This window comes from Protopterus annectens, chromosome 8.part0 (genome assembly GCF_019279795.1).
Source record: "Protopterus annectens isolate FY-2018-M chromosome 8.part0, PAN1.0, whole genome shotgun sequence".
NCBI lineage: Eukaryota > Metazoa > Chordata > Ceratodontiformes > Protopteridae > Protopterus > Protopterus annectens.
Window position 1 is genome coordinate 577,406,229 of NC_056741.1, and position 22,068 is coordinate 577,428,296.

Here is a 22,068-nt window from a genome sequence, read left to right on the forward strand (position 1 = left end):
GTGGCTAGAGACAGATTTTCTAAGAGTGGCCTGGCTTCTAGGCCTAAGAGTATCTGTCGGTCTGAGAGAAACGGTAGTCAGATGAGAAGATGTCGGTTTTTGTCTAGATTTGGTAGTGCGAGAGGCCTCCTCGGAAGCCAGTGCCTGTGTTGCGGCTCCAGACCCAACAGAGGCAGAGACAGCCAAAGGCTCGGAAGACTAAGAAGATTTCTGCGGCATATCGGACTCCAAAAGAGTCACAAGACAGGCCTGCATGGATATCAAATCGGTTATCAGGGGCTGCAAAAGCACCTCACTGAATTCCGGAGAACTGAAGACCTGCTTAGCGGTACAGTTGTCGGAAGGCTTAGCCTTGTGTAATCTGTCTCTATCTTTATCTCTGCGTTTTTTCGGAATGTCCACGGATTGTTGGCTGATGGACGCCATTTCGGAATGCATAGATGGAAGATGAAAATACCTGTCTACAATAAGAGCTCTATGGTGAATGTTTCTCGCCTTAAAGAGGGCACAGAACCGGCAATGGGGGACGTTGTGGTCTGGGCCTAAACAAGTGACACAGTATGAATGGAAGTCTCGATGTGGGATCTGCTTTCCACAGGAGAGACTATTGTTAACTTTTTCGGACATCGGTTAGTGCAAGAAAAAAGGATCTCCAACAGGGTACTTAGCTTTAGACGTTTTCAGCGGAAATTCAATCTCTGGTAGTGACTGAATGCCACACTTGCGAACTGCCTCTGTTACGGGCTCCACGGCAAGAAAGTCTGATGTAATGGCGTCGGCTGCCTTGCTTTATAGCACTGACGACCTGACATCAGACTATAGGCGACAGCAGCGATGCAGAAAAACATTGACTCTGGTATTCAGGCCGGCCGAGGGCTACCACAGCAGGGATAACCCACAGGTGATGACTGCAACAGTGAAACATGAAGAACATCCATCATTACTTTCCTCCTCTCTGTAGCAGCCCTTGTCATGCTGAGCTCAACAGGGATTTTTCTTGGCCCAACATCCCTAATTCAGTGTGGGGAAGAAAGTACATCTAGCTGAGTGAACAATAAGGACTGGCTTTGAGAATGTGCTCTGTCTGGGCCCACTGGACAGTCAGGCCTTACTCTGTTTATGCCCTCCACTGCCTAGGCATATCCTCTTGGGCTCAGACCTCTGCTAGAGCTCAACCAATAACCCTATTGAACAGGCATGTCTATCTTCCATACTTCACTATCAAGTGCCCAAGCTGCAAATCAAACTCATGTCACCTGAGCCATAATCAGGGATTTATCCCTCTATGTCACCTGCAAAGCTAACACGTGTGGTTGTCTTGGTTATAAACTTATTTTGTACATTTTATATACTTTGGCAAAACCGCATCACTTACCTCAGCTCTTACATAACACTACAATGCATTACACTTTATATTTGCATTTTTCTAACTACAACATATGTTAAAACTCAGAGACTTGCTTTTCTTAACTTATTTGTCAAGTTTCTTTCTTTTAAAGGAAATCTTACGCACATCTACTTTTTCCATTATCCCTTTAACTTAATCTGAAGAGCTTTACTTCACATTAATCTGTTTCTCTTAACAATATGCCTCTTGTTTGATCATACTATACACCACACACAATTCCAGTTCTTCTCGATTAATTAAGTAACTCACCACACTATCAACATGTACCTCTGTTATGAAATTCAGTAATATAAACTTCAGTATTTTTCATCAAACCCTGGATCCTTAGGAAGAACCAATGACAGATAACATGGCAATTTTTTTTATCTTCGCACACACAGACCTCTGTTTCATCACCGCTATGCTATCTTTCTCTCCCTGTCAAAAGTTATATGCATTATACATTTTATTCTTTTCTTCCCCTATAACATGTAGAAACATACTACATTGTACCTCAGGCTTCTCGGATATTACACTGTCAGCCAGCAATACATATAACTTCTGGCTCTACAGTCTACACTTTCCAGGAAAAACTGCTTTGAAGGGTGGCATTTCTTGGAGGTCACAGCTGCACCATGTCTCAAAACCAACTTCTAATACTATGTAACATGCAAGTTCTAAGGTTACATAATACAGAAACTGTTGAACTGCCATCTTATAAATGTCACTATTTTAACTATGCCACAATATAGAAAGCCAAGCCAAATGATTAGGTTATATTCTTCCAGACTGTTAGATGAAACAGAAGCTCATAATTTTAAGAAATAGCATGATATGTTACACTCCTTGCATTTAGAGCCAGTCTTGCTTAAAATGATCTTTAACCACCACCCATACCTCCCAACTTCTTACTGCAAGAAATTTGGGCAAAGCCTAAAATAATGGGGCAACAAAGGTCTAAAAAGGGACAGATCATAAATATTGTTCTTATAAACTAAAAATGTTGCTAGCTTAACAGGATTTGTGTTAGCATGCATTTTCAGAAGTCTGAAACTGAAATGTATGTCGTTTAGTGACTTCAATCCTCAGTGATCTGCCAGCAAATCACAAATTTTATGACGAGCAGACCATAAATGAGGCAAAAATCTGTACAGTTGAGAGCTATGACACCATCCATTAACTGAATATTGTATTACGAAACCTCTCACTAAACATTTAATGTCACTAGTGATATTTCAGTCAACTCACTACCGTGTGTGTGTGTGTGTGTGTGTGTGTGTGTGTGTGTGTGTGTGTGTGGGGGGGTCAGTGGCAGGTGCATTTGTCTCACTAAAAAGGGTCTCTTAAATCACCTCATATGGTAAAAAAAACCTTATACATCAGACAATCAAGGAGAACTTCTGCTTGACAAATCCTATAACAGTTATAACCCAGACAATTAAGCCAAAGGGACGAAATAAGCCAGAGGACAGCCCAAGGACTAAAACTCAGAAGGTAGATTCTTAAAGCAAAAAACAATAGGTAGCCTTCCAACGGAAACAGGACACAGACACCAACGTTTAGTGCTTTCATCCACTTTATTTCTGTGAACTTCAGAAAAACTTTACATGTAGTAGTGAATTTGTGGTATATGTTGTGACCTGTCTATCTTGTCCAAGTTTTTACATTGGAAAGACCATTAGATGTTTAAAATGTAGGATATAAGAACATCAGTTAGCCATTAAAAAGAAATATTTTACTAATTCATTAGCGATACATGCCATAACATGCACAAATTTTAAGAAACTTTCTTTTTTTTGTCATTGATAGTGTCAAGAATGATTGATTTTCAGGGGATTGTAAAACTTTACTTGAATGTAAGGAGTCATTTTGGCAAATTTACCTAGCTACAGATTGTGCACCACATTTGAATGAAACTATTAATTAGACTGTAAAAAACATTTCAAGCTAACAAGTGTTTAATAAATGCTTGTTACTTTTTTATTATTTTAATTTTCTAATTTTTTTATTTATCTTTTTATGTAGGTTGTGTGTGTATATAGATTTTTTAAGTGATATGGTTTCATAACATGAATTAATATTTTTGTAAGATCATTGGACTAAATTCATCATGTGATTGCGAGAATACTATTTATGTCACTATGGGGTGTGTGTTAAAAGATTTTCTGAAGTTCACAGAAATAAAGTAGATGAAAGGGCTAAACTTTGGTGTCCATGTCCTGTTTCCATTGGAAGGCTACCTATTGTTTTCTGTTTAAAGTTTTCAGTTGCATTCTTAAAGCAAAGTTGCAAAGGAAGCCTAACTTCTGGGGTAAAAATAATTATGTTTGGTGAAGCTATACATCAAAGACTAAAGGCCATACATTCTTCTAGCAATCACTGGCAACATCTACACATCTAGCAAAGTAGTCTTTAACTGAACCATTTTCCAGTGGGTCATTTGCGATCGGATGCAGAAAGGAAAACATAGCTGGCAATACACTAGAAACAGGATTTCTTTGGAAAATGCAAACTTTCCCTTCCTCTTAACAAATAATGTCAATCACAACCTCCCAATGTGTCATTTCTCAAACTAATCTCTATAGCTATGACACAGTGGTAAACCAGTTATCTGGAAGGAAAGCCTTAGTATGTTAGAAAGGAGAATGACATCCCCAGAGCCCTCAGAACCATAATTAGGGTAGAATAAAAGGGAAGACTGCTTTGGGTACAATTTTTTGATGTTAGTTATAAGTCATGGGTAACAGTGCAGCTCCTAAAATTAGCATATTAGTAAGTGCAGCAAGAAGCTTGCACAAGCTCTGATACAGCGCAAGGTAGGGCACCAGTTTACCTAGCTACAGCTCTGTAAATCCCCCATGCCCAAACCAGATCTTCCTGGTGTTCCACAGGGCAGTGAGCTATGTCACTTTCTGTCTTCCACACTGCAGATCATATGCAGGAATACTTTGCAGTGTCCAGGTTAATTCAGTATAATGAAGAGTCTAAGATTATGCATCCTGACACCTCTGTGTAGGCAGGGCTACAAAACAGCTTCAATAACATGACTAAGCCTGGGCTGTATATGAAAACTAACCAACTAAATCTATGCTGATCATTTCTAAACCCAGACTCTCTTTTCAGTCTTCCATGTTACAGACTGCTTCTGCTAATAAATCAGTCACTTTCAAGTCTTCTAAGCTATTCTAACACTAATAATGAACTACCTTTAATACGGCTATCTATAAAACAAATCAAAAACTGTTTACAGTGTAGAATAATAAAGCCTTCTTGATCAGAAAAACCTACACCACTCCACTGCTACATTCAAGATGCCTAGCCTGAAGTATATTTTACACATCATCTCAGAACTGCACTCTGCCATTCCTCTAAAACTTACCAATCATACAAATTTTACTTCAATCTGTCTACCTGTAACCACCACTCTGAGTCCTTAACAGCTGTAGTTTGCTGGAACTTTAAGAAAACTTCACCTAGTTATGCAAACTTAAACTACACTAGCACAAATATTGAATTATTTCCCTAAAGTGCTCAGCACTAACTAATGCATTCAAATTCACAAAGCCTCAACTATGCAGAGGCTTCTCAACTACAAGTGAAAAAAAAAAACTATGGACAGAAAAGGAGATTTTTTGTTACTGCAATTAAGGAATAACCAAAGTTCCCAATTCCACTACAACAAAGCACCGCCAAGTCACGTTTTAAGATAGCAATTAACTTGCATCTCATCAGTAGCTGCTCACATAGCCACTGAATTACATAAATCTACAGGCAATGGTGTGTAAGCCAGCCTAACCAAGTGTGCCAATTTCTGATTTGTATTGACTCCCCTCTTACCTCTTCAATAACACCTTCGATTTTTTTCCATCTCATGCCTAACTTACTACCATACCTCTCAACCTGCAGACACTGAAAACAGGATCAAAAACTGGGTAGAGCCAGCCAGAAATTTTGGCCTCTAATTAGTATAAAATTTGAATAACAAATAGCATATAACTCTTCCTGCTTTCAGTATGACTGTGGGATACTGCTCAGAAAATGCTTTTAAAAACCAGGAAGTAAAAAAATGATGGGAAAATATAAGCACATTCTCAAAGAGATTTTAAAATAATGTAGACTTTATGTACTGCAAAATTTACCACACAAGGTCATTTATGTTTGCTTCTGAAAAAGGGAGATGTAATATGTGTGTCTTTTTCTTTAAATTATTGGTGTTACTCAAGCCTGAAAATGGGGACATACCTCCGAAATCAGGCACATCATGTACAGGGGTAAAATCAGGCCTGAAAAACAGAATATTCCCTTAAAAAAGGACAGTTGAGAGGTCTGCATACTTTACATTCACTTCAAGGGTATGCTGTTATAGCCATCAAAAAAGTGTGTTGTCATTTCCTCTCCTCGCCGTCTTCTTCTACATTTTCTCTCCATATTCTGTCCTTCAAGCAGTTCACTCTCAGTCTTTTCCATGGATACATACCCTTTTGTACCAACAGCTCACATTAATGCCGCACTTTTGTACAGGGCATCTCATTAATGATTCCTACACATTAGGGTTGTATGATGTTTCCTGTAAATGATGCATGTTTCCTCTGCTGTTTCTGTACTTATCTGGATTTACTCAGTCGATATATATTCAACGTTTTATCTGGATTTACTCACTGGATATATATTAAACTTTTCTTCTTTGATGTTACTTTATTTTCATGTCAGGATTACAATAATGTAGATATGTATGAAGTTTTTTCCCCACAAGATTTCTCCTGCAACAGGCTCGGCCCAGATGTGCTACTCATAGCTAACAAAAAATAAGTAAATAAATAAATAACCATCATTTCAGGGTGCTGTGACAAATATGACATTTTTCGAAGACCTCTGTGTGCCCTGGTGTCACACAAGTCAACCACTGGTGGTGCCAACTTTTGTGCAGCTTGGGACATGGTTTGCTTAAAGAACACTATACTGTAATGATACAAAGCAGGTCTGAGCAACACACTATGATGTACTAGTCCAAAGCAACCGTTAGTAAATGGGACAGCGCAGTTCTTTAGCAGTTAGCAATATTGCCTCATATTTCTTTGCTCCTCTGGTTCAATTCCTAACCAACCAGGCTGCTTACTCTTTCTCTGCTGAATCTGCCCATCCTCTGTATACAGGCGACTTTTCTCTAGATGCTGCAATTTCCTCTAACATCCAAAAGACATGTAATTAAGTGCTGATTTTCTGAACTGGCCATAGGTGTACATACTGTGAGTGTGCACATGTAAGAGACTCCAGTCCTGTCCATGACTGGTTCGCTGTCTTGTGTCCAATATTGTCAGGAAAAGCACCCCTCTAGCACTGAATAGATTCAAGTATGTCAAAGAAAGAGTGAATGAAACTTGTCCACTTTACAACTGCTGACACTAGGAAAAACACAATAATAATAAACTTTTAGTTATGTACTTACCATAACTTCGGATGTAAGGGATCCATCTCGCCTACATTCATAACTGATGGGTTCGGAGCCGATCCATCGGCTCCGACTTGGCCAACTAATACACTAGCACGAAGTCTCTCATTGGCTGGGCTACTCCCTATCCCAGGATGCACTACACCTGCTTCCCCAGATCTTGTTTGTTCGCTTTCATACATCCATGCAAACACAGAAAAAACTAGTAGTCACTATAACCAACTAAAGTTCTTCAAGAAAAGATCACCAAAATGGGACTACAGCTCCTCTAAATCCGAATGGAAGGGGGAAGGAGGGTGGGTACTTATGAATGTAATGGGATCCTATCTTGCCTACATTCATAACTGATGGGACAGCGTCCCTAGCACCTAAAATCCCGGGTGGCTCATTGGATAACATTCCTGAGAACTGTGGAACCAAAGGAAGCCCTGCCTCGAGAAACCACATCCAATTTGTAATGAGAAATGAAAGTGTGCGGAGAAGTCCAGATTGCCGCAGCACAAATATCATCTATTGATAATTTGGAGTGAAAAGCTACAGAAGTAGCTATTGCCCTGGTAGAATAAGCCTTGACTGGAAAGGGAAGCTCTTTGTTAGCCTGTGAATAAATAAAAATGATACAATCTTTAATCCATTTAGCTATGGAGGTTTTTGCTACTGGTTGACCCAATTTGTTCAATGCAAAGGAAACAAACAATTGATTTTATTTCCGCGTGTGAGCGGTTCTATTCAAGTAAAAACGCAGTTGTCTATGGACGTCCAATTGATGCAAGGTGTATTCTGCGTTGTTAGAGAATTCTGGGAAAAACACAGGGAGCTCTATAGTTTGTTGAATACAGAAAGAGGAGGCTACCTTTGGTATAAAGGAAGGGTTTAATTTCAAGGAAACTCTATGCTTGTGAAAAATCAAATAGGGAGGATCAGAACAAAGAGCTTGAAGTTCTGAAACTCGCCTGGCGGAAGTTATGGCCACTAAAGAGGCCGTTTTCCAAGACAGGAATTTTAAATCACAGGTAGCAGCTGGTTCGAAAGGACGGGCAGTTAGGGCAGCAAGAACCATATTCAAGTCCCAAGGGGGGACAGGGTGAGATAATGGAGGCCTAAGGAGCCATGCCCCTTTAAGGAAAGCCTTACAAAGTTTGTGGGACATCAATGAAGGTTCAAATGAGGCATGAAAATTAGAGATAGCCGCTAGCTGAACCTTAATGGTAGAAACTGAAGAGCCCAACTGAAAAAGGGAGGCCAGAAAATTCAAAACCTCCGATACTGGTGCAGTAAGAGGGTCTATACCCCGTTCCTGAGCTCAGAAGGCAAACCTTTTCCATTTGCTGGAATAAAGTTTGATAGTGGAAGGTTTATTAGAAGAAGACAATATGTGGACCACGTCCGGAGAAAGAGAATTGTCTCGGACTAAGGATGGAAGTGGAGTAACCATGCTGCCAACTTCAAGGACCTGAGAGACGGGTGAAGCCGTCCTGACTGATGAGTCAACAGGTCTGGCACCGGGTCCAGAAACCATGGACCTTCTATCGCATGCCTCTGTAGGAAAGGGAACCAAACTTGACGAGGCCAGTGCGGGGCAATCAAAATCATCTCGCTCTCCAGGTAAATGGCCTTCTGTATCACCCTCGGTAGGAGGGGAAACGGGGGGAAGGCGTAGAGAAGACCGGGGGGCCAAATGTGGGTCAGAGTGTCCCTGGGAATCTGTCCCTGAGAAGGGAACAGTGTGAAGAACTCCCTGCATTTCGCATTGTGAGGGCTGGCAAATAGATCGCAGCAAGGGAGACCCCATTTGTCGAAGATTTTCACAGTTACTCTCTGGTTGAGGGACCACTCATGGGGTAAAAGAATGGTCCTGCTTAATCTGTCCGCAATCACATTGGATTTCCCCGGTATGTGCGTTGCCATTAGAAAGCGGTTGGTAGCTACCGCCCAGTGCCAAAGTCTCATGGCTTCTCTGCACAGTGGGTAAGACCTGGTTCCACCTTGCTTGTTTATATACCAAACCACCGACATGTTGTCGGATAGGATATGTCGGACCTTGCGGAAGAGCGTGATGGAGAGCTTGAAGTACCAAGAGTACCGCTCTCATCTCCAGGACATTGATATGCAAATGCGTTTCCTGGATCTGCCATGTGCCTTGGACCGACCTGTCCAGGTAATGACCCCCCCACCCTACCTGGGAGGCGTCCGTAGTCACAGTGGCAAAGGGACGTTGAGGTATAAAGGGTCGCCCCTGGTCGAGATTGGATTGGAGACGCCACCAACGCAAATCTCGATGGCAACTCTCCGTGATCATGACTAAATGGTTCAAGGGAAGTTCCTGGTAAGACCATTGAACCGACAGTAGCCATTGTAAAATTCGCATGTGAAGTCTGGCCAAGGGAACTAAAAGTATGGTTGACGCCATCGAACCCAACAGTTGTAGAATCCGATGGGCCGGGGCTCTTAGTAGGGGAAGACAGGATTTGACTTGATTTTGTCTGCGCCTATAAAAGTAATACGCTGAGATGGCTGTAGTACAAATTTTTGCAAATTGAACGTAATCCCCAAGAAACGGCCCAAGGTGAACGTGGCGTTGAGCGCCTGGAATAGTAGATGCTCGGAGGTGGCAGTAAGGAGCCAGTCGTCTAGATATGGAAACACTTGGAATCCCAGACTTCTCAGGTGAGCAGTTACCACTGCCAGACACTTGGTGAACACCCTGGGGGCTGTGGTGAGACCAAAGGGCAGTGCTCGGAATTGGAAATGACTGACTCAGAGGCGGAAGCGTAAATGTCTCCTGGACTCTTGAGCTATCGGAATGTGATAGTAAGCGTCCTGGAGGTCTATGGAGCACATCCATGCATCTTTCTCCAGCAAAGGAAGAATAGATTGAAGAGTGACCATTCGGAATTTGGATTTTTTTACAAAACGATTCAATGAACTGAGGTCCAAAATGGGCCTGAAGTCCCCTGTCTTTTTTGGTACCAAAAATAATCTTGAGTAAGTTCCTGATCCGATCTGGTTGATGGGGACAGGCTGGATGGCTCCTTTTCCTAGCAGCTTTGAAACCTCTAATGCTGCCTGATCCCGCTGACTGGGTGGTACGTCCGGGATTTCCCTTAAAGAAAGGGGGGGTTTGTTGAAGGGGATGATGTATCGTCCGGTAATAATGCGAAGCACCCAGCGATCGCTTGTTATGGATTCCCAAGCTTGTGGGTGCGCCGCAAAACGACCCCCGACTGGCTCCGGAGTTGCACAGTCAGGCAACAACTCAGGGACGCTGGTTGTATGAAGAACCACGAAAGGAATCGCGGTTTCCAGAGTTACGGGGGCCTCTGCCACCTCTGGGGCAGCATCTTCCAGAATCCCCCCCCCCTGCCTCTGGAGGGGGAATCACTGGCTGTGATGGACATTTTGTAACTGCACCGAGTGCATTTTTTAAAGCCTGACTTCTGCTCCTTTGACATAATACAGGCCCTCAACAAGCAATAAGACTATCAGAAAAAAGCGCCAACTGAAGAGCGCGAGACACAATGGCACGAGTACTGAGGAAAATTTACCTTAAAAAGAACACAGTGAACTGACACAGACAAAACAAGTTCAACGGCCCAAAGCCCTCTAATTTAAACGGGCTTGGCCCGAAAAACAACTAACCAAAACTTAAATAGCACTTAAACAGCACTCAAAGGTAGGGCAAAGGCCCTCTAACTTAAACGGGCCTTGCCCGACTGAAAAAATAAAGTACTAGAAATCACTCAAACACAGACGCAAGATATATAAATTACAAAGAATAGCTGTTAAAACAGCTGTTTGGTTAATATAGAGAAAACCCCCAAGGTCAAAGACCAGTAAAGGTAAAAAAAGAACCACTTAGCTCCAGCCAAGTCGAGACCACGTCCAGCTTGTAAAGCGGCAAACGAGATCTGGGGAAGCAGGTGTAGTGCATCCTGGGATAGGGAGTAGCCCAGCCAATGAGAGACTTCGTGCTAGTGTATTAGTTGGCCGAGTCGGAGCCGATGGATCGGTTATGAATGTAGGCGAGATAGGATCCCATTACATCTCAAGTTCAGATTTAAATTACAAACTACTACTCTTAACTCACTAACAAAAACAGCAACTCCAGTGTCAACAGTTGAAAGTATAGCAGTTATAGTGTCAGTGAAATTCAACTTTTACATCACTGCACAACTTTAAAACGTGGTGCAGCAATGCAATGTGAAAAACGTAATGAACTAAATTTGCAGTGAATGCCACAAATGCAATGAAATATATACAGCAAGCCTTTCATCTCATATTAAATAGCTGTAATGCTCAAGAACAGCAATAGCAAAAGCTTAATGCCATCTTGTAGAAAAGGAAAAAAATATATATAATTTTACTGTCAGAAAAGCCTGGCTTTAAACCAAAGATATCATGCTTTGTCCATGAACAGGTGCAATATACTCAAGTATTAAGTAAACTGTTACCTTTCTATAGAGAATATCAGTATCACACTGCTGTACTGTAACAGGAACATGTTTGAACTTACAAGAATTCTGCCTCAAAACCAGTACAGTTCTGCCTTATGCATGCAATCTGCACTGGAAACATTATGCAACTGAAAACTACACTATTAAATTTGATTTTAGGTATCCGTATTCGGCAGCCCAATCTGGTTTACCAACCCCACCCACAATTAAGTTGACTCTTTTACAATACTAGTTTTATTTTTGGTCTTTCCTGAGAGAAATAAAAAAATGTTCTTAAATAAACTGTAATAGATGAAATCTTTCTTCAGTTCTGCTTAGAATGTGCCCACCCATAAAACTGCAAAACCGAAAGGTCTATGTATAACCAGGCCATTTAGTCATGGCTTATTTTTAACTACACAGCACTTTCTCATACGGAGAGTGAAAAAATAAGGAAGAATTTAGAGTCCACCCCACCCCCCCAAAAAAAAATACATTAAACTTTTAACTGTAGCAATGACACAGGTGACAACCTATACCTATACAGGTTTACAAACCTCTGGACCCTAACTATTTCCCAAATGAATGACACCCATACATATCAACTGCCAGACTTTCACAGAATATCAAGATTTTAACTCGTTATTTTCAGTCAGTTCCTCGTGAAACGTGTGGGGGGGTTTTCCCCAAAAGACCAAGAATTGAAGCAACTAAACAATGGCATACATTTGAGTTTCGGACTTTGTATCTTTCAAAAAAAAATACAAGCTAGTTAAGTTTATAAGATCGATATTTAAACAACGTCCCTATTGTTTGGCCTTTGTCCCCTATTATTTTAGGCTTTTCCAGATTTCTTGTGCTAAGAGATTGAGAAGTATGGTTACACCCACTGGGATTACACCTCTTCAACTGTCAGCCAGACCAGATCACCCCAACCATCTCCGTTGAACAGTTAACAACAAGTTTTAAGTTTTATCTGACACTAAATGCAATCATTAGTTGCTATACCCTGGAGATATCACCAGGCTACAGCTGATTAATATTTTTAACAAATTTCAAAATAAATCAATCCACACACAATATATGGATATGTAGGGAAGCCAGTACCATCACATACTTAACTGGCATTTCCTGAATTTGTATGTGCTGAGGTGATACAACCTGTACACCTTTCTTGACCAAGGCTATATTCCTAACAACCTTCCTAGCAACCATCCAGGTGTTTTAAAGCTCAATTACCTATTTCCTCTCTTCTGCCCTAAAAAAGTCTTTCATTTGCAGGTTTGTTCTTTCCCTGTCTGCCACATCTCCCTCTTCCACTTTGACATCTGGGTCTGCCCCCCCCCCCACCATCATTCCTGCTGTGGTACCACTGAATCCAGCCCTTCTTCTTGTTTTCTCCAGAATTATTTTACCTCTGTGCAGTCAGCCATTTCCATTTCCAACTCCAGCTTGTTTTCACTTAAAACTCTTCATGGAGTGGTCGCACTATTTTACACTGTCTTAAATCTTCATTCTCTCTTGCCGTCTTAGATTTCTTTGCTATACTAAGCATTACCCCCCTCCTTTTCAATCCTCTTTTTGTGTCCAGTTCAAAAAGGCAAAAACTCCAGGTACAGTTAGCACCAATGGTGTAAACAGATAAGGCCCTGACTACAATCCAAATGACTTGAGTTTGATTACTGCTCCAATACCTGAATGTGCTGACAGGGGAGGATGGAAATACCAGGGAAGATGGATACAGATGTTACTGTATGGCATCAATTCCCATGAATGACAGCCTTGGGTGCTATAACATGGACTGGGGATGGGCATTAGGCTCACTAAGCCATAAAAAGGTAGTAGTTTTCACCATGAGTATGCAGGAGCAGGAACTCACCAGGAGAAGGGATTGTGAGTCTCCACAATGGCACAAACCACTCATCCCTTCACACAGGGGGTGGGGGTTAGGCCATAACACATTCTCATAGCCAGGATGCCAGTAAGTACACTAAGCACCTTCACAACTGCATGTATAACAACATTCTCTGGACAGCTGTCATCATGATCTCAAGATGAAATTCCCAGGTAGGGTTACAGGTGGACAGACTCAATGGCCTGCAGGCATTAGGGCAGAAATCACCTAAAACATAAATCTCAGATATTTTCTGTATCACTTCTCAAAGATTCTCTCCAGGTCTCCATGGCTCTTTTTGACATGCACATTTACCCATCGATATTACTAAAATGTGTATTATTCTTGCATTCTGCTTCCTGAATATCAAGTGAATCTGCCCATGGGGACACAATGTGTAAAACAAGCACCCTTTTTGCAGTTCTGGCAGATCACAACTTCAGAGTTATACCAGAATCATATCCATGCTGCATTCTGATGCACTGTATTTGCACATTTTCATACAGTACAAAGCAGCCAAGCCAAGCAACAAAATTGTAATAGTAGTACAGTGAATTTCAACGTTTGCTGTATTCCTTTTGATTCTCTGCTTATTGTTGTAATTGTGAGACTTACAGATTCGAGTCGTAAAATTACAACAGGAAGCCAGTGGTATTAAAATAGAAAATACTCAAGGAATTTTTTTAACAAACAAAATGCTGAAAAACTATAACAAAATGCTGAAAAACTATTTTTATTGCACAATCAACATTATGCCTGTGTTTTTATATCAATTACCCAATTCACACACAGTAGCTGAGTGATGTCTCATATATCTAGCAGCCTACATAAATCTTTAGGATTCCTGGGCATTTTCTGAAGAATTGAGTTAAAAAGTGTAAGCTAAACAAATGCAAATATCTTGTTAACAGTAAATGCTACAAACATGATGTAAATAGTGATGAATTCAACAAGAAATCTTATCAGTTAATGCCCTCACAAGAGTTTACATTAAATCACTAAATGAACAGCATAACAATGATAAAAATAAAAGTAATTCGAATAACTGCAACATACCCACAGATATTTTTTTAGCCAAGGATAAAATGTTATTATACAATAACCCCCCCCCCCCCATTAATATTCAGAAACATGCAGGCTGATTGGCCAGCGTGACTGTTGTAAATCCCATAATATACCAAAGGAAAAAGGTCCGGTCGGCCGAACTTTTTTCTGTTTTTTTTTTTTTTTAAATAAAAAATAAAATGGAGCAACGGTGACTTTCTTTTCCCCGTTGCTTCCGTTTCAAAGCATTGATGTACCGAGTATGCTTGGAAACGCAAGTCCCATATGCATGGGCAGTACATCAACACAAGGAAACAATATACCACCACCAGCGGAAGAACAGTAATGCGTCATTATACAAAGACATTAGTTAAGAAAAGTATTTTTTTTCTTAAATAATGTCATTGTATAATAGCAATAACCGACTCCATGGTTGTGGTATATTGAAGATTTACTCCCGGTGGATTTATTTAATCATTTGGGCTTCGCCCTCGTGATTAAACCACACCAACAGTGGGTAAATCTTCAATATACCGCACCACGTCATTGGTTACTGCTTAATTACACTCTAGCACCTCAACAAAGTCTTCAAAGGAACATTTAAATTATTCTACACCCATAAACCCATATGAATGCATACCAAATTTCAAGTAACCAATAATAAAAACATACAAATAGGCATTTAAGACAAGAAACACCTCCAGTTACATTCTGTGTTCAATTCCTTTGTTTTAAGAGCATATTTAAGAATATGTACGGTTTATTTATAAAAAATAAATCTTTCATATTCTGTTTTCCTCTGTCACTTTCAAAACCTTTTTCTGCAACAGTTGTTTTTAAACTAACACCATCTCCTTGCAAGGTGCATTAAATGTATTCCTACAAAAAGACCATTATTCCATCATTTGAAAACTGAAGATATCCTTCCATATCACCGTTGCAGATTGTGCTCTGAAGGAATGTATACTGCCTGAACAGCTAACTGACAGCTGACAGCCACTATCCAAGCCTTAAGCACCATCCTGCAGAGGAGGTAAGATTTTGTGCTCCCCTGTTTGCTGACATACTACATCACTGTAGTGTTGTCTGTGTATACCTTCAAGGGGCACTTATGTGATTTTGCTAAATATTCAGTACAGCAACAAAATGTTCAAACCAACTGGCAACAATAGCACTTGAACTAGCAGCAAAATAAGTTTAAAGTAGTTGTGTCCATGCGTCCCTTTAATACCCCATGTTCTGTGCGTGCAGCATAAATGTGTTGTAGGGTGCAAACAAGAACTTTTTCAAGCTTATTTAGACTGACAGAGTGACGGGCTGCCAGGGAAGGGACATCCATTCGGTACCGAATACTGCAACACCGAAGAGAAGGACATCTACTGTTATGGTAAGATTTTAATTAACTGTACTTTTTTAAAGTGGCGAGGAAGCTACATCTGTTATACTATTTTGCTGACAAAAATTATAATGACATTAACAGATGTAATCAAATGAATGCCAACTTATATAAAACTTTGAGCTTTTTAATAAGCCATTAACTTTGTGGTGGTTTAAGCAGCCTTGCGGTTTTGTGGATATGCTTACTTTGGAGGCTGAGTAGGATGCTGGGTAGTAACTGAGTGAGTGTTTGGGATTTGTGCTAAGATGAAGGAGTCCCAGTTTGTCTGAGTGACTTCAGTTTAAAGACTACTACAGTTTACTGGAATTACAGGCTGAAGAGAAGAGTGAGGATGTATGAATATGAGCAGTTTATAAAGAAAAGTGACTGGGCAATAGTCACTCATACATGGGTGGGAAAAGGCAGAGTTGTGTACACTTACCATAAATGTAGATCTTCGAGAGAATTCACTGCTGCAGTCCTAACCATTGGGTTATCCATGCTGTGGTAGCTCTTAGTCGATCCGAATACCAGAGTCACGTCTTTGTGCGTCAGCTGCTGTCACTTGTTGGGTGACGTCAGGTCATCTGAGCTACAAGGGGAACAGGCAACGCCATTACCTCAATTTTTCTTCACTTAACCAACCAAAGAAGTCCAATTTTAATAATTAGTAGTAGTCCTGGGGTCAGAGACTAAACAGTTATCAGGGGGAAGGAGGGAGGGAGGGAAAGCATGACTGTGAATACACTTGAACATCTACATTTATGGTAAACTGTACTATGTTCTTCGTGCTTCACTTCTGCAGTCTTAACCACTGGGAAGATTCCCAAAGCTAAGAAGGGTGGAAGGTTAATAGAAACTTAAGACTAGGTGAGCATGCCCTGCAGAACTGCAGAGGCAAACCCAGCCCTAGTTTTTGAGAATAGGTTCAGATGGTAATGTCTGGTGAAGGTGTGGACTGAAGTCCATGTGGCAGTTTCCAAGATGTCCTTGGTGGGAATCCCTCTAAGGAATGCTGTGGAAGTGGAGGCTGGCCTAGTGGAATGGGTTCTGATGGTCCTAGGGAGTGGTTCTGCATGCAAGAAGTAGCAAAATTGGATTGCAGTGTGCTGTTTGGATATCGGTTTCCCCTGTGCCCATTTTAAAGCTAACCAAGAGCTGGTCAGTTTTCCTTAATGTCTTTGTACGATCCAGATAAAATCTGAGTTCCTGTGCACATCCAAAGAATGCAGTATCCTTTCCCCCTTGTTCTGAGGATTAGGGAAGAAGGTGGGCAAGGTGGATGGTCTGGGTGAGTGTAACATCCGAAACTACCTTTGGAATGAAGGAGGGATTTGTTCTCAGGGAGACCCTGTCTGCATGGAGGATGATAAATGGCTCAATGGCCATTAAGTCTTGAAGCTCTGACATTCTTCTGGCTGAAGTAATAGCCAGGAGAAAGTCAGTCTTCCCAAGAGAGAGGTACTTCAGTTCTGAGGATGCTGCAGGCTCAAAGGGAGGCAGAGTAAGCTTTTCTAAAACACAGTTTAGGTCTCAGGCTGGGGTGGGCTGTCTTCTCGAAGGCCTGATATTAGAAGCTGCTCTAAGTAATTGTTTGATAAGAGGGTGGGAGAACAACGGCTGTTCTGTATCAAAGTGTGCCAAGATGGCAGAGGCATGAATCTTTATGAAGGAGAAGGACATATATATATATATATATATATATATATATATATATATATATATAAATATAAAAATAAAAATAAAAATATAACCGTGAAATGAAGAAGACTAATAAAATATAACTGTAAACTTCAAAATGGGAAAAATAAAAAAGCGGAGTCAAAAAATACACAGACACTAAACTGTTGTTTAAGCTTTCGCTCTTATTAGATAGAAGAGCTTCTTCAGAATGAACAATGAATAACTGTTACAAATTCAAATAAGTCATGTGATAAAGCAGATACTATAATGCTAAAAATAGGAAGAATGCATATATTAAAATGCTAGAACCAATAAGAAAATATGCATATATTAATAAATTAGAACATAAGAGCTAGTATAAATGAACTAGTGTGTTAAATGAATTTGTAATAAACTGTAAAATATGTGCAACAAGAAGTATAATAATAAGTACTAAATGTAACCAACAAAGTGAATAAACGCAACAGCAAGGTACATAACATAACAAGGTATATAACAAGGTAAATAACAAGATAAATTATTAATTGTACCATCTAAGAGCACATTTTATATTGACACTTTCATTCAAACCTGGAAACATTTCAGAGTTTAATAATAACTGCCATTTAAGTTCTTTGAGTTCGAGATATAAATCCCAATCACCAAAAAATAAATCAATTTGTTCAAGAACCAAAAAGTTAAATTTAACAAAATTAGTGCAATAGGTACTATGTTTAGCAAGGGCATTGTTCATATTACAAGATCTGATAGCAGACAAATGTTCTTTAACTCTATCAGACAGCCTCCTGGAAGTTTTACCTATATAAAAGCAGTTGCATGAGGAACAAATACCTGCATAGACAACAGCAGAAGAATGGCAATCAAAAGCCCCACGAAACTTAATGTCAAAATTACAGTGAGGAAAAGTGTAATGGGAACCAATAAAAATGAATGGACAAACAACACATTTCCCACAGTTAAACATACCTGGAGGGGTGGGAGACAAATGAGTGTTAAATGTAAAGAAAGGAGGGTCTCTATTTTCCAAACACATACGAACAGTTCTAGTCCTCTTGTAAGAGAACAAAGGGGAATGACCTAAGGCAGATAACATGTGGTGAGAGTCTTTCAAAATATCCCAGTTTTTACAAATAATGTTTCTAATAGATGACATGTCTCTTGAAATAGGTAAAGGAAAACTAAGAGTCATATCTGTTTTTTTGAAATCATGAGAAAACTGTGAACCTTGAAAACCAAATAACAAAATAGGAAAATGTGAAACATATCTCATACTTGAAACTTCATAAAAAATAGAATCAATTAAGTGGGAAGGATAATAAGTTTCAATAAATCAGATTGGATGTAAAACTCTTCATCTAGACAAACTAGTCTAGAAACACGAATAAACTGGCTACGTACCACATTTCTTTTCATAAAATAAGGATGGGAACTAGTGTAATCTCAAAAGTTGTTCTTATAAGTGTCTTTTCTATGTAAGGTAGAACATAAAACACCAGAAGGGGATAAATAAATCTTGATATCTAAAAAACTTAAAATTTGAACCCCTGGCTGACACAATAAGGTTTAAAAAACTAATGCTTTGTTTCATATTGGATATGAATAAGTCAAGGGAGGACTCACTGCCACTCCAAGCGAAAAAAATATCGTCAATAAACCTCCTATAAATAACAGCAGAATTAAAATGAGGTATAAAACTAAGCATTTCTAATTCCCAAGTACTAAGGACAATGTTTGCAAATGAAGGAGCAAGAATAGAACCCATAGCTACACCTTTAGTTTGTTTGTAAATATTGTTGTTAAAGAAAAAAATTATTATTCAAAACTATATCAACTAAGATGCACAAGGTGTCAATCTTAACAGAAGAAAAGTTGGTGTATTTGTTTAAAAAAGTTCTAAAAAAATGTAAACCTTCGACATGAGGTATATTGGTATAAAGACCCTCAACATCTAAGGTGACAAAAGTGCAATTAGTTAGAATATCCTTCTTGTGGTGCAACTCATTTAAGAAAGCCCATGAGTCTTTTAGATAATAAGGTGTAGTCTGCACTAAAGGGTTAAGGATGGAGTCTAAAAACTCAGCTATTTTTTCTGTCTTGGTTTTTTTGTTAGAGATATAATGTCTAAAAGGTGGGTCAGTGGCATTTTTATGGATCTTAGGTATTCCAAACAGTTTACCCAGACAAGGAGAGGGAACAGACATATACATATATTCATCCAAAGAAATAGCATTAGATAACTTCAGATTTCTTAGAGTTTTGTCAATGACATTGAAATGTTTATGAACAGTCTTGATGTCAACCTTTTCGAAAAATCCGTTGTCACATAGAGTGGACTCAATCTTTTGGATGTACAAGTCTTGTTCCATAAGAACTAAGCCATTCCCCTTGTCTGCACGCATAATACGTAAGGATTTATCTTTGGAAAATTCAGTCAAGGATATTCTCTCTGCATGAGATAGATTGAACCACTTAGTAGTGTTTTTAGAATAAAGTAAATCTCTGAAATCTCTTTCACAAACTTTTAAAAAAGATAAAATGGAAGAATTTAATGCAGGGTTGTATAAACTTTTGGGTTTAAGAGTAGTGAAGTTAATAGAACTGTCTGTGTCATGAGAAGAGACACTAGTGTCAGAGTCACAGTGGTCATTTATATCATGTTTAGGTGCTTGAGGGTTAGAGTGAATAAGGCGTAAGTTTAGTTGCCTGGCATATAGCTTTAAGTCAAGCAGTAAATCTGGTAAGTTTGCACGCTGTGCAGGGATAAAATTGAAACCTTTATGAAGGGTATGTAATTGTTCTTTAGTAAAAGTGCGTGTAGTAAGGTTAAATATACTGGTTTCTATTAGATTCAAAGAGTAGTTTAAGTGAGAAGTATTGAGAGAAGTACTGGGTGGATAAGTTGTGGTAGGGGGTATGTCAGAGGAGAAATGAACACAAGCAGAAGGTGAATCACTAGCAATAAAAGGGAACTTGGGAACAGAACAGGCAGTGTTTAGGACCTGAGGGAGCTTCTGGTGATAATTCTTGACTTTGGAGACCGAAGAAGTAAAGGTCTCTTGCTTGTTAATTGGTTCCTTGGTTTTCCTCTTCCTTTGCCTCGAAATGGGGCAAGGAAATTGTCGTTTTGTTGATCTGAAGTGTTTGGAGCGTGTGCTGTTAAAAAATGGGTTGAATCAGAGGAATCAGTGACGTGCGTTTGGACTAATGGCACATTTACAGACACATTAGAAGCAGACTGAGCTGCTGGCAACTGATCTGAAGATGCAACAAATCCATTTATGGTGTCAGCGTGAAGGTGGTTATTTTCCTGGACAGAAGGCAATGTGAACTCATGATTGATGGACTGTGTATGTAATCCAGATGCAGGTCTAACAGCTCCGTAAGACCTAGACGAAGCACCAGCAGCTCTGCGAGTGTTAGAACTATTCACATTAGCGAAGGATGGTGACGCAAAATTTTTCTCATTAACATTCTTATGTTGAGGGCGATGTTGGTAGCCATGGATACTGCGAGAATTCAAAGGGACATAGTTGGAAGTGAAATTGGAACGTTGCAACTGTCGTTGATTAGGAAATAATTTCGTGGGGCTTTTAACTGGATATGCGGAGTTGTTACTGTATTGGTAGAGATCTCTATTGAGTTTGTTTTTCTTTCTGGTAATAAGTGAGGCGACATGTCTTTCCACACGCTGATTAATACCTCGATACAAATGTTCAAATAAATGAAAGTCTTTATGAGCCAATAAAGCTGAGTTCATAATGTCAATCTGTTTTCTAGTTTCATTGAGTCTGTTTATATTGTCGTCGTTGATAATAGATAACATTTTAAGTCCAGTTTGATTAAACAAAGACTTCAAAGTATCATAAAGCATTTTGTTTGTGCTGGCAATGTTTGGGAATTTGGAGAAACGAAGACCAAGGGGAACAATATGATGTAAAAGGCAGGTCTCCAGGTAGTGAATATCGTATTCAATATTTTTATAAATTTTAAGAAGTCTCTCAAGTTTATAAATGTCTGTTTTGCATGAACTATGATGGTCATTTTTTTCAGTAGAAAAACTGTTAATGAAGTTAGCGGATGTAACAGTGTTTAAAAAAGGATTGTTACCTGTTGGTGATTGTAATAAGGACAGAATATCTTCGGTGTGTCTAGTAGGAGGGTTGTTGTCATGAGGACGTGTTTCAACAGTAATGATGTTAGGAAAAATAGCTGAACTGTTCATATTAACAGGATGGAGAGGCACTGAAAAGTTAATTGTAGTTGCAGACTGTGCATCAGTGCTGCCGACATGCAAATCAGAAGCTGTAGTAGTATTTCTAGTGCGTGTTGTAGAAGCTGTAGCAGTGTCTCCAGTACGCGTATTTAAAGCAGTAGTGGTATTTTTAGTAGGTGCTTCTGGATTAAATACACTGGAATTAGGAGCAAGGTTATTCAACCCAACAGCAGGAATTTGATTATTCAAAATAACATCATCTGGTGGAGAGGTGTTCGAAGTGTCCATATGTAAATGAACTGTTGATGTAGGTATGAATGAGGACGAAGAGGTACATGGTAGTTGAGAAGAGTGAATCTGACCATGTATAAAGTTGCTTGATGATCGCGATGTAGTAATGGCAGTCATAGCAGGTTGAACAGAACGAGAGTTGATGTATTCACTGTATTTGTGAAGAGCTTCTTGTGCTTTTACAGTTGTATTTTCCAAGTTGTCCATAAGATCCACAAATTCTTGTGGTATAGGATGTAAAGATAAATCCAATAAACAAGGGCTGCTAGAGCAAAAGGTTTAGGTTTACTTTCCCT

At 39.6% G+C, this 22,068-nt stretch overlaps 1 protein-coding gene across 7 annotated transcripts in view; it reads right to left on the reverse strand.

Annotated features, from left to right (window-relative positions):
- ADAM15 (ADAM metallopeptidase domain 15) overlaps positions 1-22,068 on the reverse strand; it is a 1,588,574-nt gene that overhangs the window by 925,333 nt on the left and 641,173 nt on the right. The gene's annotated exons all lie outside the window — the stretch shown is intronic.